Source organism: Benincasa hispida, chromosome 4 (genome assembly GCF_027475165.1).
Source record: "Benincasa hispida cultivar pf3 chromosome 4, pf3_genome.v1.1, whole genome shotgun sequence".
Taxonomy (NCBI): domain Eukaryota; kingdom Viridiplantae; phylum Streptophyta; class Magnoliopsida; order Cucurbitales; family Cucurbitaceae; genus Benincasa; species Benincasa hispida.
In genome coordinates this window covers 50,298,915-50,317,242 of record NC_143481.1, presented here as the reverse complement: position 1 = coordinate 50,317,242, position 18,328 = coordinate 50,298,915, and the positions used below count along the sequence as shown (strand labels likewise).

The window sequence follows — 18,328 nt, the reverse complement described above, 5'->3', positions numbered from 1 at the left end:
CTTAGAATCATAATGGACAAAATCCATTCAACAAGTTTCTCTTTCTTGTTTTCTTCTCTTCTCTTTTCTTTTTTTAAAAAAACTTAATTATATCTATTATACCCACTAAATATTCTTAAACTTTATAGTATGTTTTGAAAATTTAAAAGTTTCATTTTTACCCTCAAACTTCAAAATTATTTTCAAAACAACCATTATATTAACTTTTCAGGTAAATTATGAATTTAGAACATGAACTTTGAAGTTTAAGTCTATTTGATCCTCAAGCTTTCAAAATGATTGAAAATAAAGGTTCCCTATCCCATAACAGTTAATGTTATGCACAATGTTACAACATATCACAAAACATTGAAATAAGTCACAGATAACTAAGTAAGAGAGAACACCAAGAATGGTAATCCAATTTGGTGCAATTCCACCTAAGTCTAGTGGCAATATGCCCAAGAAAGATAACTTTATCAATACAATATCAAGCAATTAAAACATTGTACTTATCTATAATGACACAACAAATGCAGTGACACCCGAAAAACTTAACTCTTTAAATATCACTTAGGCTCTCCCGAAGTGTGAGACACCCTCTCGATGATCCTAGGTTCCCCCAGATTGTGTGTATTAGTGAATGAACACTTAGGTCCCTCTTAATTGTGAAACTCCCTCTCATAGTAACTTAGGCTCCCCCTAAGTATGAGACTTCCTCTCACCACTATGTTATCTTTCCACATCAAACGAAGGCCTCTTCACTTGACTAACTTAGGCTCCCCCTAAGTTTGAGAATTCTTCTCAAGTTAGTAACGAATACACCTAAACAATTCACAGTAAATCTTTGGATCAAAGACACAGGGTCTTCTTCGATAAAAAACCACAACACACCCAATAACAACTCTCTAGAACAATGACTCAAATAATTCTCATAAAATCGCCAACCTTTAATCAACAATCACGATTCCTTAAATATGTCCAACGAAAAACCAAGAGACCAACCTTGCTTGTACACACAATTTAGGAAAGGCAAAAAAATCTACAAAAAAGATTGTAGACACAATTTTTCAAATAAAGAAAATATATTTCGCATAATCTATGAACTTTCGAATTTTTTAAAATTCACAGATCAACTATAAACAAAATTTGAAAATTGAGGATTCTATTAAAAATAAAATTTAAATTTACGTATCAAAGTTTAATTAATTTTCTAAAATTTCAAATTTGTCATAGATTTTTTTTTACATAGTTCTTATTATATATAAAATTTAAAGTTTATAGAGACTTATTAAATATTTGAAATTTCAATGATCAAATAGAAATAAATCTCAAAATTTGAAGACTAAACTGATAATTTAATCCAATTTTTATATTAAAATGACAACTAAAATTTGACTTGAAGGTTAGTTGCATAACTAATGGTATACCTAGGAGCACAAGCAATAAGTTCCAATCATGCCTCTGATTTTTGACTTAGGTTTAAAAAATACACCACTTTAATTTCATTTCAAAAGCTCCACTTTAATCCTAGCATTTTTTTTTTGTACAAAACAAACCTTCCAATTAGTTTCTCGGTTAAAATGAAGACAAAATAAAATTTACACAAAAATAATATTTGTTTTGGATCGAATATCAATTATTCATCTTTTGGATTGAACATTCGTTTGGATTTGATAGATTTGCTACCATGATATAATCCCTCAATTAATCAAAAAGAGTTATCTTATTGGATAATTTGAAAATTAAAAGTCTTATTCATAGACAAAGAACACGAACAATAGAACTGAATCTTGACAAAATAATAATGAAATAAATAAAGAATAAAACCAAATCAAATAACTTCATAACAGCATTTACAATAGCTTTTAAAATTAACAACGGATTAGTTTATTAGTAGTGAGTCGTAAGAAATAGAGTGATATTTTGGTCATATTCAAAATGCCATGATTAAAGAGTTCAAAAGTTTTAGTCAAAATAGTTAAGAAACCACACATTGTGGCATAAGTCATGTATGCTAAAAAAATCAATTATTTTTATTGACAAAAAAGGTAACACTAGAAATTATATGTAATATGATCGTAAAAAAGTGGATGTGTAGGGAGGAACGATATGTAAAAACTGAATATCACTCAACTGCACACTTCTAATAAGCATTATTTTGAACACAATTATTTATTCTATACAGGCTGCAAGCAGACTACAATATCGTCTCAAAAGGATGCGACGACTAATTTCGATAGAACTGCAACCTCGAACTACTTGAATCTGATAGAACTCTTAGCTATTTACTTTTAACTCAAATCAAGATCAAAAGAAATAAAGAAATGAGATAACTTTTCAAATTGGAATGAGATACTACAAAGGAAAAAACAAGTTGATGAAAAATAAAATCACATACAAAATTGAAATATTTGTTAAATTTAACCCAATTGAGTTGTTACTTAATCAAAATCAAATCCAACTCATTTAAATTGAAGAAACTACAAATTTAACTTTCGCATGTATTAAATTTATACATAAAATATCATTTAGTTTGATGGTTTCAATCAAATTTGAATGAATTTATTAATCTACATATTAAATCTATCCAAATTTTGACTTCTTTTGTGACAACATTATAAATATCCAACATCAAAATGTGTGTGAAACAACGATTGAACATCGAAGAAGTACATCCTTAAATCGATTTGTATATTGAACGAATAAATGAGTACTAAGAGAGCTAACTAAATTAATGAGAATATGTTGTGGTTTTATTTAGTCATTAACACGACAATGCTTTCTCTGTTTACAGTTGTTAATTAGTTGTGTTTTGTAGTTTCTTATCTGCCCACCAAATTCATCTGGTAATCCACCAACTTGTTAAATATAAAATCAACACTTTCACATAACAATATAGTTCTGCCTTTATTTTGGATTTTGCTAGTTTGTTATTAGAGACATAAACATGAAAGGACGTACTTGCACTTTGATCAACTAATATACATTTATATTTGAGCAAGGTTGATGTCGATAAAAATGTTTGAGATCCAGTAAAATGTCTGACATTCGATGTATATTTTATTTGAAAAAAAAAATCATGAAAATATTTAAATTATAGAATAAGCATTTTTTTTAAAAAAAATAATAAATTATTGATAACGCGCGCATTTTGGCTTGATGTGAGAATTGTGATATAATTTTTCGTAGCATTGAGACAATCCTGGTAACATCTCTCAACGCTACATACCTCTTTGTTGAGTTCTAACAAAAATATTAATAGTGATTGTTCCATAGTGGAAAGATTTAAGAAAATGATGGACTCGAAATATTATAAAAAGAGTTTATGCCTTTAGTTTCAAAACGTTTTAATTTGAGGCACTTTAAGTTTGATATACTAGCTCAGATACTTTGAGAGAGTGCTTTTCGTTGGGTTGTATGTCCTAAAACTTGCAGTTGTAAAATTAAATATATTCTATTTCGTGCTTGGGCGAGAATAGTATTAAGTTGGGTGACCTCTTGGAAAGTCCTCGTGTTGCATCCCTTTTTATTATTATTTTTTCTTCTTAAAATAAAAATGCATCATTGGCCTATTGGTAGTTTTCCTATTATATATATATATATATATATATATATATATATATATATATATATATATATATAATATCCACAATTAAAATATTATTAAGGTTTATTTAATGAAGCTGTTTTTAAATATGTAAATTGCACTTATAAAACTTAAATCCAATAAACTAAATGAACCCATGGCTATAACATAAATACTTAAACTTTATATTGAGACATAAAAGATGATCAAGTTTGAGTATATGGTCAAAACGGTCTATAAGTATATGAATAGAGTTGGATACCTTATCTTGGGGACACTATGGATGTGGCCCGTTTTGTATATTACAAATGATGTGATCCCAAAGTCATTCATGTAAAGGCATGGGAGTGGGGGCATCCTATGCAAAAGATGTTTGCATAAGATCGGACCACGAAATAGTAACTTTTCTTTATAATGACCGTTTACTGTTAAAACCGACTATTTCAATTCGATGACCTAAGGTAGCTCGATCTCAATCATGAGCTAATTATGAACTTCTATTTATTCAAGATTATCCTTTAATTTGCATGGGTGAGCACTACAAAAATTTTCAACTTTCCCCATGCAAAAAAACATCAGCAAAGTATTAAAAACGTTGGGATAGGTTATGCCAACGCATTTTTTTTTTGCATTCACATAATCTTCATCGTGTCCATGTCGGGAGAAGTTCCTCCTGACGAAAACTATTTTCGTCGGCATAAACACCATTTTTGGCAATGCAATTGTTTGCGTCGGCATATGTGTTCCCAACAAAATAAAATGTGCATCAAGAAAAGCATAGTTCTAAACAACAAAAATTCAGTTCAATAGATAGATTTCTGTCAACGTTTATTTGCGTCGGCATAAGTTGTTTATAATTTTATATATTTTTTTTGTAATAATTAAATAACCAATTGTTTATTTCATTAATACCTAATTATGTACAAAAAAAAATTAATCTTCAAACAAATCAATTGGGGATAAATATATCAAAAGTAAGCTTATATATTTAAAAATAAGACTAATATTCAATACACAAGCTATAAAATTTTACGAAAAAACTGTGTATACAATTAAATTTGAGCTTTTCTAACTTCTTACAAATCTCATATGCAAAAAAAAGTTTAATCTTCCCTAAGTATACATACCCTAATCCAAAATAAGTGAGGTACTAAACTAAACTAAGTAATCATCTCACAAAATCTTCTCGCAATCTAAAAAAAAAAAACGATCTTTTAAGAATTTACACGAATAATCTGAAATAGGGAAAACAAATATTATTAAAGATTTCTTAAAATCAACAAAGAAAAATGCACAAAAAGATCTTAACCATCACATAAAGACTTAAACAAAATATTTTAAATGGTTATGAGGAATGATCCCTCTCTTAAGCTACAAACATGTCACTAATGTTCATAATTAAAACATGAACACCACAAACAACCATTTTACTCTCTAAAAAGTGATTAAAATGGTTATAATTAAATGTGAACCTCCCCCACATTACAAGCATGTCGTAAATCCACTTAAACAAATAGATAAACGCCTTTTAAATCTCTACAACTATAGGATCCTTACAAATAAGCAAAGAACTTGTTCATTTAAAATCGATAATTAGGCTTCAAGATAATCTAAAATACAATTACAACATATACATCCCCTTTCCCCTCCCAAGCCACGAATGTGTCCTAGTTCCACCTAAACGTCATTTAAACCACAAAGTAGTAACAAATGCATAGAAAACGCGAAGTGAATCTATCCCCCCTAAATCCACCTAAATTTCTTTCAAGGCTAACCCGTCATTCGATAGTCCTAAAAGCATATAACTCAACTCTCGGATCCCTACAAATAAATCCAAGAACAAAGTTCCTTTAAAGTGAACAATTAGACTTTTAGATAATCTAAAAAATAATTACAACATATACATCTCCCCCCAGCTACGAATGTGTCCTAGTTCCACCTAAACGCCATTTATACTACAAAGTGGCAACAAGTACACTAAAACATACATATTTAAAGTGGCTACCATAACTCAGGATAGTCACAAAACAAACAAATGAAGTTCCTAAATCTATTAAGACGCTCCTATTTGAGGTGACTACCATAACTACAGGATAACCATAAACAATCAAATTAAGTTTCTAAATCCACTAACCAAGAACTGAAAGTTGTCATAACGTACCTAGTTGTTCGAAGGTCCTTCATCTATAATTCAATAAACAAATTTATTTTTTACATTCAATGGGAAATGAATAAAATAGTAATGAATTTGCATCATACCATACAAATTCATTTTGTAATTGAAGAAAGGATTTTGACCCACAATAATGATTGAAATTGAAACATTCTATACTCTTTTTGTTCTTCTCCCTTTTTTCCTACACAAATTATAATTTATTAGCACAACCAATTTATGTAAACAATAAGTACAACAAACACATAAAATTTGTCACTTCCATGAATTGTGCAACTCCATCAATGTACTCTCTTGAAAATCTATCTCTAAACTTAATCCAATCCTTTTTCATCGTTGAACCAAATGAATAAAGTACGAAATTTAACACTAGCAACTAAAAAGTGTGAAATTTGGTTAATTAAACATCCTTAGCAATTTCATTTTAAAACTTAAAGCATATTATATCCATAAAAAGGAAATATTAAACTTTAATATTAACAAATGAATCTTATATACAAAATCAAAACCAAAATACACAAATAATCCATCCTTCATTATATCCATCCATACAAACCAAATATAGAATAACAATTTTATTCATAAACAAATGAATATCCTAATTCCAATATGAAACAAATACATAAATCCATCTTAAAAGAAAGAGAGAGAAAAAAAACAACTAAAAGCTTGTTTTAAATGGATTTATACATCAATTTTATTAAAAACAAAACTCCTTATCAAAATAATAATATAAACACAACTCATATACACATTTGTTAAAAGAAAGCAAAAAGAAGGAGAACCAAACAGTACGTGCGGCGGTAGTATGCGATAGCATGCAACGGTGTTGGACGTTGGAGCGGCAACCATCTGTGTAAAAAATTTGAAGGGAAAGGGAAGGTAAAAGGGGAAGGAAGAGTGAGGTTTGGGAGGGGGACGGGATGGGGAGTGGGGTCAGCGGGAAGGGGGGAGGGAAGAGTTAGTTTGGAAAAAGGGGAAAAAGAATAGTGTGGGTTTTCAGGATAAGTTCAAATTTTTGTCGGTATAATTTTTTTATAAAAAAAATGTCCACGTTGCTATATTTTGGCCAACATATTGAATTTTCGTTAGGATAAATACGTATATGCCAACAAAAATAGATGTGTCAGGGAAAAAAATATTGGAACAGGTAAAAATTCTTGTAGTGGAGAGTGGCTCAACATCACCGCTTAATAAACCTCTCATTTTAGGGGTAAGACCAGATAGATAGCTGGGGACATAGTTGTACAAGATGAAATTCTCTCCTACCCATTTCAGGGTTAGTAGATAGAGTTATTCCCTCCTAGTCTTGAACAAAGGGGCCCTGCCCTCTTAATGATTGAGAGAGACTCAGTTTATTGGTAGGACTATAAACCAATTGTTCATTAGTGGTTCAGTGGAGACTTAAGAAGCAAGATGTATTACATGGGTAAAATAATAATTTTGACCCAGCCGTAGATACGAACGACTTGTGAAGAATCGACTTGCTAATTATGGTTAAATCAAGCGGACAAATAGAAATAGAAAATAATTGACATGTAACATAAATGTTATCGAACAGATTTTTAGTGTATGCAAAATGCATTTAAATGAAATTAAATTCCTAACATACCAATCCTCAAGTAATTATCAAATTAAAATACTCCTTCATGGCACCTTGTTTCTCTAACATTCGCTTCTCAATATCCAAGGTGTACGACCACAACAAAAAGGGGCCATTATAAAAAAAAAAAATTGGGTGTGTATCTTTAGGTTTTGCTTTTTTGCAAACATGTCAAAAGACTTTGACCTAAAAATTTGATTTTTTATCTGATTTCTATGTGATTGTTATGTGATTGTCACATCTGCAATTACTAAAAAGTTGAAGTCATGACTTTGATTTCTTAAAATGTATTTGACATACAATGTAATTTCCGAAAAAAAGGTTGTATGGTATATTTTGCTTGTGTAGTAACATAGGTCAATTCCCAAATGCAGAATGAATAAAAGAAGGAAGGATAAGATATACTCAAAAGTTTGTTTTTGCAATAAAATTAGTAGAATAGTTCACCCTTATTATTACCGGCCCAATTTGACCTTGAAAACTAGAGGCCCAAACGAGACCCATGGGCTAGACCAATAGTAATAAAAATACCAAAAATATTAATAAAGGAAAGCTACTATATTTCAATTATGTCCACATTTTCTTTTATTTTCACAAATATCTAAATGGGTCGATTAATTATACAAAAAATTATGATCCAATTACTTTTTAGTTCCAAACCTACAATTATACTCCTTGTGTGGACGACTGGAAAGAGAAAATTCAGGAGAAAAAAATGTAATATACTTCTCCATATTTACTTAACATCATCTTTAATGTTGGAAAGAAAAAAAATGTATTTATTATATTTTATTAATTATTTGACTTATTCTCAATTGAAAAGAGAAAATACATTTAATATGATTCTATTTTTCATTTAATGCATTTAGACATATCAAACAAAGTAGTTTTTCCTAACGAATTTATAATTATTTTAAATAAATATTAGAATATTATTTTAGATATTTGTAAATGTTTTAACTAGTATATGAAATATACTACCGTATATAAATAAGAAATTAACTCAATGTTCAAGACAAATCCCAATATATATCGTAATTTTTTTTTATTATAGTATATATAATCCCAATAAATCAAAATTTAATAAGAGCTTCCTAATAGAAGTGTAGTTAAAAATTAATTTAACGACATAAATATATCATAATATATAAATCATTCAACCTTCAACATAAATCATGGTATATATCATAAATTTCATTTATTTCACAATATATATCATAAGTTCCTTTTAAGTATTCAGAAATCCCATTAAATTCCATTTAAGCTTTAAATGTATTTATTAGATATTATTAGTTGGTTGAGATTTTTTTTAGCCATTTGAAATTAATGTGGTTTTTTTTTATCCCCAAGTTGACTTCAAACCTAAAATTATGTATATTCTCTGATATATGTATTCGAATATATCTTTGTTTGTTCGAAAATATGAAATGTATGATATACACTGTTATATAAATAGAATTTATGATATATTGAAGTTATTAAATTAATTTTGAATTACACTTTTGTTAGAGAGTTGTTAAATTTTAATTTATTGAGATTATATATATTGGGATATAAAAGAAATCTACAATATATATAGTGTGATTTATGTTAAAATATTTGCAAACATCTAAAACAATGTTCTAAGATATATTTAAAACAGCCATGAATTTGTCAGCAAACTCAATTGCTTGATACGTCAAATACATCAAATAAAAAATAAAATCATATGAAGTACATTTTCTCTCTCCAATTGGAAATGAGAAGAAATCTCAAATTATAAATAGAATATAATAAATGGATTTTATTCATCCAACATTAAAGATGTTTCGAAAATACGAAAAAAATAATAATAAATATATTTTCTCTCTCCAACCGTCTACCACAAACGATATTTTTGTCCGAAAATAGCATTGAATTCCTTATATAAAAATATCTAAATATTTAGATATTTATGAAAATAAGTTTTCAAAAGGATTAAATCTATAATAATCCCTAAAGGAAAATGGTACAAAATGACTGTAAAGGACTCCCGAATGGATAAATTGACTCATTTTTTAATTCTCTCTAATTTATGGCCTCTACTGTATGTATATCTTTCAACAAATTCAAGAAATCTGTCTCATAATCCCAAATATAAATATATATATATTTTAAATATCAAATCTATAACTTCCTTCCATTGGATTTTCCAGAACCAATTGTCGATTTCTCAAATCATCTTCCATTTAGGATCGGTTCGCGTTTAGAACTAACGACAGTTCAAGGTTCCAAATTCTTCATAAAGAATATGAAGGAATTTCAATTCTTTTTACCAATCTTTGAAATTCACAGAGATTATTGTCCCATTGAAGGTGGAGGATATTCATTCCCGATCTCTCCCATCATCTAAGAAGATTTCCTCAATCTTCAATAAATCTTCACCGAAACCCCCCATCTCTCCTGCAAGCTTTCTTCATCCATGCCCGAATCACCTCCCTCCGATCATCATCTTTCTCCCTCTTCTGCCAAACTTCGTAGGATCCCTCCCATCCCCGTTCGCCGTGATTCGATACTCAAAGCCATGATAAACATATAGATTAAACATATATATTTTTTCTTGTTATAAGATGATAAAATATACCTTGACGATCAGATGATCGCTCCCAAGGAGTTCCAGGTAGGACAAAAGGTTCTTTTATATAATTCCTGTTTGAAATTTATGCCTAGAAATCTTTAGTCTAAGTGGCTTGAGCCATTTGACGTTTCTCACATTTACCCTTATGGTACCGTAGATATTATGAATCTTGAGCCAGGGAAAATTTAAAAAGTGAACAAGCATAGGCTGAAGGTCTTTCATGATAGAGAGTCTTTAGATTGCTTTGACATTGCATACCGGTTGGACTCGCCGGTTTACATTTGACAATTAGCCAACATGGATGCTCTAAACATTTGCGCTTCCTGGAAGCAACCAGACTTTAAATTTACTTAATTTCCTAGATTAGATTTTATTACCGTAATTTTTCCTTTATTTGAGGCTAATATTTTCTATCATTCTCGAATTGTTATAATTGTTGGTCGAAAAGAGTTGATTCGAGTGTCTCAGATCCTTCCTTCACTCCATTGTTCAGGGAAGTTTTTTGATCCCTCACACTTTATTTTCAATCATATTGGGGACAATGTGAGCTTTAAAACTTGGGGCTGGGGTATTTGGATTTTGGAGCAGTTTTTTTTCTTCGTGATAATACTATTTGGGGTCATTAAGCGCTGTGCTTGGACTATGTTTGATGATGTTTGTTTGTTTGTTTGTTGTTTTCCTTGTTGTTTCGTTCCTTGCTATGGCCACCCTATGATGCATTCGTATGAATTGTGTTTGCATGAGAATAGGTTAGAAGAAAGGATTCATGATTTTTTTGGAACTTTAGAAAATTTTGCTTGATTTTTTTTCCATATATCTTCAAGCCCATTGCATATTTATCTTGACTTTTGCTTTCTTAGAATTCAATTATGGGGCCATAGGTTTGTTGTCACTTCGAAAGGCCTTAGTGACAGATATTAGTTTTTTCAAGGTTCAATTTAGTAATGCATGTTTTGAGATGTAGTCAATTGACATCACCATTCACCTTAATGGAAAAAAAGTGAAAGAAGTTAGAATAAGGAGAGGTTTATTCCTCTTTCTCAAGGGTATGATTAACTTAGAGTGATTATGACACCTGTAGTTTTTCTCTGAGCTAAAGTGCCCTAGAGGAATGAGTAAGTTTAGGCACTTTTGTATGGAAGTCAGCCCGCAGTTGGATGTCTTTCATGTAACGCATGTAGGCAAGCCAAAACGAAAACAACCTTCCTTGATAAAGTTTCCCTTCCATTTGAAAGAAAAAAAAAGATTGATAAACAAAACGAAAAGAAAAAAAAAAGGAAGAGAAAAGAAAATATGTAATAAAGGTGATTAGTATATCAATTTTGACCACTCCAATTTAATGACATTTCCACTTTGAGCTTAGGAAACTTAATTCTGGATCTTTCGAGCCAAAGTAGGGGGAAAATAAACCGAGGGTTCATAAGGCTATTCTGGGTCTGCTCATGTTCAAAATAGATAACTTTGTGCTTGTGCATGCATGACGAAACTTGAAACGAATTTCCAAATTTGTCTTGAAAGGGTTGAATGCTTTTTGATTACCTAATCAATTGTATGTATGATTCTAGTTGACTTTTGAAGCTTGAGTAGGGAACATTGTAACTTGGTAACTTGATTATTTTTGTATGATTGCTTTTTCTACCTTGCTCGAGGATGATCAACATCTAAGTTGGGGGTGTTTGATAGCACCGAAAATGTGCTATCTCTCTCACCTTAATTCGGGATCATTAGGCTATTTAGTGCATTTAATTGATGTTTTTATAGGTCTCGAGTGTACAAGAGGTTGAATGAAGTGTTCTGAGTGAAAAGATGATAAAACGGCCAAGTTGGGAGCTAAATTGCACAAAAAAGGAAAAGAAGGCCGAATAATTACAATTTTTCCCTCAGTCGGAGTGTTGCAACGCTCGAAGATAGAAGCGTATTATTTTTGCGTGGAACAGGACAGCGTTGCAACATTAAATGTAGTGTTGCAATGTTAAGAATACCAGACGGAGACGCGCGTTGGCTTGCACAGCGTTGCGACGCCCTCGCGCAGCGTTGCAACACTGTGACGTCTGCTATATATCACGTTTTTTGTCCGAAACGTTAGGTTATCATGCCGTTTTTCCATTTTTGACTCATTTTTCCTCTCCTCTCAATTGAATACTGTAATCTCTTGCCATTTTTAGCATCATAAAACTTGATTATTGGTTTTAGAGCATGATTTGTGGCTAAGAGGTAAGTACATAGCTTGGGTTTTGTAGTTTATCTCCATTCCTTCTTCGTTCTTGAGACTTGGGTTGTAATATTGTTGGGATGGTTTTGAATTTTAGAGATTTCATCTTGAATTTATTCTTCAATCTATCTTGAATGGGATAATCCAACAAACTAGCTATTATCTTGAATGGGATAATCTGACAAATTGGCTATGTTAGAGTGATTGATTGCTTTGATTAGCCCTAATTTGTAATAGTTAGGTAATTAATCACCTAGAAGCAAGGGTTATGTAAGTTTGTGAAGTCAAATTGGGATTCCTTTGATAAGCATTACTTTCTAATCTAGATAAATCTCACTCGAATGGTTGGTTAGATGATGAAAATCAATTATTCGGCTTAACAATGCCCTTAATCTTAATGCTTGTTTTATTGATTAATGGAGGATTCTTGCTATTTCGTTAAATTAATTTGATCTTAAGGACTATCAATTAGGATTCTAAGTGAGTAGACTAAGTTTTAATTGGAAAATCTCACATTAGTCTTATGACTAAGTCCATGATAGAATTGAAAGGGAATGAAATAAAGTAGGCTGACTCAAGCTAAGTGTTTTGTTCGATTAATAACGTTCACATAAAAATTCACTCAATTCACTCTGTGCATGTAATTTACTCGGTACATTTTAATTTTCATGCAATTTACGTTAATCATCCTCACAACCCCCCTTTCGGTTATATTCTATAAGTTTCGAAGTTAAGAAATCTAAATCGACTCTCTATGGATCGACTCCGTACTTTCCTTGCTACATTTAGTAAAGTAAGGAAATTAATTTGGGGTGCGATACAACCTAGCACAGTTCACCAGGGTATCATAGTTGCCCTAGGTTAATCACACTCCTAAGAAAGAAGAGTAATCCCCTTAAAAAATATCATACAAACTTTTACTCTACAACATTCTTGCCTTTTATTTAACATACAACAAGTTTTTACTTTACAAAACAAGAGTTCGGCAAAAACCTAAGCATGCATTACTAAGTTGAGCTTTAGTTACTTAACAACTACCACCTAGATCTTTCGGGGTGACAACAGGCATATAGATCAAATAATCCAATCTTAAGCATTCAAAACCACAAATAAGATGGCTATATGCTCAAAATATGTAAGGGAATCAAGAAAATTTTTTAAATTTGGCCCAAAATCATGCATACATTTTGTGAATCCAAAACAGAGTGAAGAGTTATCTAAAACCTATCACAGAAAGTCATTATCACAATACATGCATTCCAAAATCAGAACAGTCGTTCAACCACAAAGTTCGAGCTCAAGTGTTCTAGGACTTGCCAAACATGCATATATAACCACCACCACCAACTTAAATTGATACATTGTCCCCAATGTATCTCTAACCTAAGCCCAACGAAAATAAAGACAAAGGAACAAAAAACCTCCCCTGTAGGCGTTTTCGTGCAGGGTCTTTGAGGTGTGGTAGTAGGGCTCGCCTCTCAAAAGATGCTTCTTTCTTCTTTAGGACCAAGGAGAGGAACCTACATAATAAAAACAAAGAGTTAAACTAAAAAAGCAGTAAATTTGTTCACTTGGCTCCCTCTAGCAAGGAAATTTTTTTTAACATCGATTGCTCTACGTTGTTTGCTTGTCAAGGTACAAAAAAATCTCATATTTCTCGGGCCCTTTCTTCCTTGAATCCACGAAACTGCTCAATGGGAGCGAGCTTTTGAAGCATTCAAGGGCTCCAGAGATAGAAATATTTTTTAATTTTTCATTTTGGGAAGCAGTAATTTTTTGTTTGTGTTGTCTAAAGTTGTGAAGTCTGTGTTTGTGGTGCAAAGTTGTAAAACTTGGAGTTCTGAGTCTGTGTTTGTGGTGCAGAGTTGTAAAACTTGGAGTTTTGAAGTATGTTTTCTTTCTCTAATTCCTTTCATACAAATTTGAAAATGTAATAAGCAAGAATATTGTTCCATAAATTATAACATTGTCATTTCTTGATTTATTTATATTGTGTCAATTTTATAAATTTATTTAAGTATTAATTTTAATTGAAATTAACAACAAAAGTTAGATTTATAACACTTGTTTAATACGTAGTGGGCTAATAAAGGGTCATTACATTACTAGTTTTAACAAAATATGTTTGTATTACCATTTAGTTTCACAAAATATGTTCGAATTGGGTAGAATGGTTTCCCTCTAAGAATAGCCATCTGCCTTTTAACCTACCGAATGCCCTTTTGATTATGTTCATGCCACTCAGATAGATGATATTGCTCTCCTTTATATGATGCCTTTGAGATCAAACCCTTTGATATAATATTTTTTAGTTAAGTTTTTTATTGAAGATCTAAGTCTCTAACTCTTATCTAAATCAAAATGTTACAAAAAAGAAAAAATAAAACAAAACAAAAAAAATCAGACATCGATTGTAATTATAAATTTTTTCTTTCTTTTCACATTTCTTCTCCTATAATTTAAATCTTTGTCATCATAATAATATCTTCTACTAATTTTTTTTCTCAAAGATGTATTTTGATTTCACAAATGGAAAATAGAGAAACTTTGAAAATTAAAAATAAAAATAATAAATAATAAATCGGTTTCAAAGATAAATGATATCATCGTAGGTGATAGGAATGAAATTTCAGATGAAATGTGTTATGTACACATAAAATTAAACTTGTAGAACATATATTAGTTAAAAAGACAGGGCGACACACAAATTAATCCATATATAAAATTCATTCACATGAATACAACTTCAAAAAATTAAATGAAAAGAATTACCAAAACAGAGAGAACAACATATATGAAACATGCAACAAAATGGAAAAAAAAATCCAAGCAAAAAACACACACATCCGACATCATTATACTTGAAAGCAAATCCCAAGCAACAACATCAAGAAAAAAAATTGATGGATGAAGAAAACGAGAAATTCATGCAACATAGATAAAAATTAAACAATATGATTGAAAATAAAATAGCTATGAAAAAAACCATAGAAAACCCAAAAAATATCACACAGATGAATCATAGTCAAATGAAAAATAAAAAGAAACCCTAAAAATCGGAAAAAAAAAAAAACACAATTATGTTTTAGAAAAATATATAGATAAATTTGGAAAAAAATGGAAAAAATCCTAAAATGAAAATTCAATGGAAGTCTCGATAGATCTAAGAAAAACATATAAAAATCAAATCGATCTAAGAGAGAAAACCAAAAGAAAGCTCATAGATCTTCGAAAAAATCATAGATCTCCAAAAGAAAGCTCATGTTTTTTGAGAAAATATGAAACAAAAAATTAGATATGAGAAAAAGAAAGAAAATATGACAAATTTAAATAGAGAAAGATAATAGGAACCCATAGATTTGAAGAAAAACCACTGAAATCACATAGAAAAATCGTTACAAAATACACGGATCTAAAGAAAAAAGTGAAAATCAAATTTTTTTTTTGAAGATCCAATTGTCCAAAATCATATGATGAAAACAAAGGAAGACAAAGAAGAAAAGAGATAAAAGACAGAAGATTGAAAACGTGTGAAGAGAGAGATGAGAGGACACGTCTGATGAGAGAGAGTTGGAAGAATGAAAAGTGAATGTGTAGACTTCAACGATAATTATCATTGAAATCGGTGGGAAGGGTTTGTATGAAAGAATAGGTGAGTATCCACTGCGGAAAAGATCGCATCCTAATTTTAATTTTACATAACGTGCAAAGAATATATACGATGGAAACATAATATACCTGATCAATTAAGCATACATATATATAGAAATTAAGAAGAATAAAATATTCGAAAAATATATTCTTGAAAACTAGTCTCTTCATGATTTCCTCTCCAAAAAATTCGAACATGAACAATAAAAAACAAGGGTTCAAAACCAACAGACACCACCACGTGGAGACCTCGATATTCTAGGGGTAGAGAACCATAAAGAGTTTGTGGGTTTCTTTGAATAATTTTGAGAGGGAATGATTTGTTTTGAGATAAAAGAACATTTTTCTAAAACCTTCGATAACTTCAATATTTTCAACATCTTACAATTCAACACATTTTGGAGTATTTAAATAGTGCAGTGGAAGATGAAAGAACATTTCATTTCATCTTCCAAAATAATAATGAAAGAATTTATGGAAGAAAATGAAAGGTTTATAAGTTATTTAAAGAAAATGAAAGATCTATATAATTAAAAATACATATAATTAAATAAAACTAATTTTCATTTAATTAATATGTAAATTAATTAACAACCTATTTTATGTAATTAAAAAATATACATGTAATTAAACAAAACTAATTTTTATTTAATTTATATATATACTTTAATTTAATATTATAAAAACAAATTCTCTTAATTATTTAATATGATATAATTTTATATATACTTTAACTTCATTTAAGTTGAACATTTTTTCTCACAATATATGTCATATAATTTTAGATAAATAATTTCCTTTATTAATTTGAACAATTCAAATTAATCTAAATTAATTCGATTCTCATTTTTATCCCAATTGAACTAATGAGGGGACCTTATGAACCTATAGTTTGAAACTCCAATGGTACTTGATTAATAATCAAACTTTTTGATTAAATTAATCAACTTTCATTAACTGTAAGTCACTTCACAAAAAACTGATGGCTATACTTTTATCCAATCAATGGTGCATTGACCCTTCAAAAATTACTCGTAAGTACAACTGGGCCAAAATTACCGTTTTCCCCCTGTAGTTACATGTAACTCCTTAAGTACCACTGATCCCTCTGATGAACAATAAGTCATAGTCCAACTATGACTAAACCCCTCTCGGTTTAGGAGAGGGTGTGTGATAGGATATACAAGCATGCAACGGAAGCAAACAGAATCAATAAGCACTCTAATTACATTTAATTTGAATTCTAAGAGCATGTTTTGACAGAAAATCAAAAGAGGATTCCTTATGAACATACCTTTGATGAATTCTCCCAACTTCAAACTGCTCTTCACATGATTCCAGCTCCAATTCAGCAGTGAACAACCAAGAGATCTTCTCTACTATTTTCATCCTTGAATTTGAGTGGTGGAACTCCAATTAGAGTGAATTTGTGAAGGGTGTTTGTGTGGGTTTTGGTCAAGACGAATTTCTGCAGCAGTCTTTTAAAGAACTCAGAAATTCTCCCTTCCAATCTTCAATTTTAGAGCTTTTATACACAAAGTACATGCAAGCATTCAATACTCAGCTCAATGCCAATAGCAAATTCGTGAAGAAGTGGGATTTGTGTGTAAATTTGGGAGGAACACCTCCTACTTGGTGTAAATGTGTGAAAACCCCACTCAAACCAATATTTTAATTTCAAATTTTAATCAATTCCAAAATTAACTAAAATGTGATTTAATCAATTTATAATTAATTAAATCTAAAATACCAAAATTCAATTTCTTTGATTTTTAATTAATCAAACATATTTAATTAATTAAATAATTTAATATCAAATATTAAATGAATCACACACCCAATTCAATTTAAAACATGAATCCTATTTATGTAATTAATATTTAAATCAATATTTAAATATTATGAACTCTCCAATTTCGTTTAATTTCAATAAATTAAATGTTTAATTATATCAAATATAATTATACAAATCCTAATTTGAATTTGAACTTATTCAAAATCAAACCCTAATTTCAATTTGAACATTTTCAAATTGAAATCCAATTTGAACAATTCAAATTGATATCATTCCAAATTCACTCAATTTATTAATTCAAGGAGTTCATATTTTACGAGCTAGTAGAGGACCTTATGGATCTATAGATCATGAACTTCAACGATTTAAGATTAATTGACTAAAACTCTTTAGACCATATTAATCAATATTTGTTAACTATCAAGTCATACCACTATTGCTCGATAGCTGCACTCTTCTCACTGTTAATATATTTGTATCCACTTGATTTAACCATAATCAGTAAGTCGACCCTTCACAGGTTGTTCAAATAACGGCTGGGTCAATATGTTGTTTTACCCCCGATGTTACGTCTTGCTCTTTAAGTTCCACTGATCCTCTAATGAACAATTGATTTGTGATCTGATCACTAAACCAAATCCCTCTCGAGCCAATAAAAGGGTGGGGCCCATTATTCAAGACATGGGTTCAGTACTTAAGAGAACAACCTTTCTTCTGTCCCTAAAATGGG

General features: G+C 30.2%; 1 long non-coding RNA gene across 1 annotated transcript; it reads right to left on the bottom strand.

Moving 5' to 3' along the window:
• Nucleotides 1-13,286: 13,286 nt before the first annotated feature.
• On the bottom strand, nt 13,287-16,110 carry LOC150036785 (uncharacterized). The gene is made up of 2 exons (XR_016529061.1): nt 14,287-16,110; nt 13,287-13,672 (listed from the first exon to the last, which is right to left on the bottom strand). It is a non-coding gene; the product is annotated as an uncharacterized LOC150036785 (long non-coding RNA).
• Nucleotides 16,111-18,328: the final 2,218 nt, after the last annotated feature.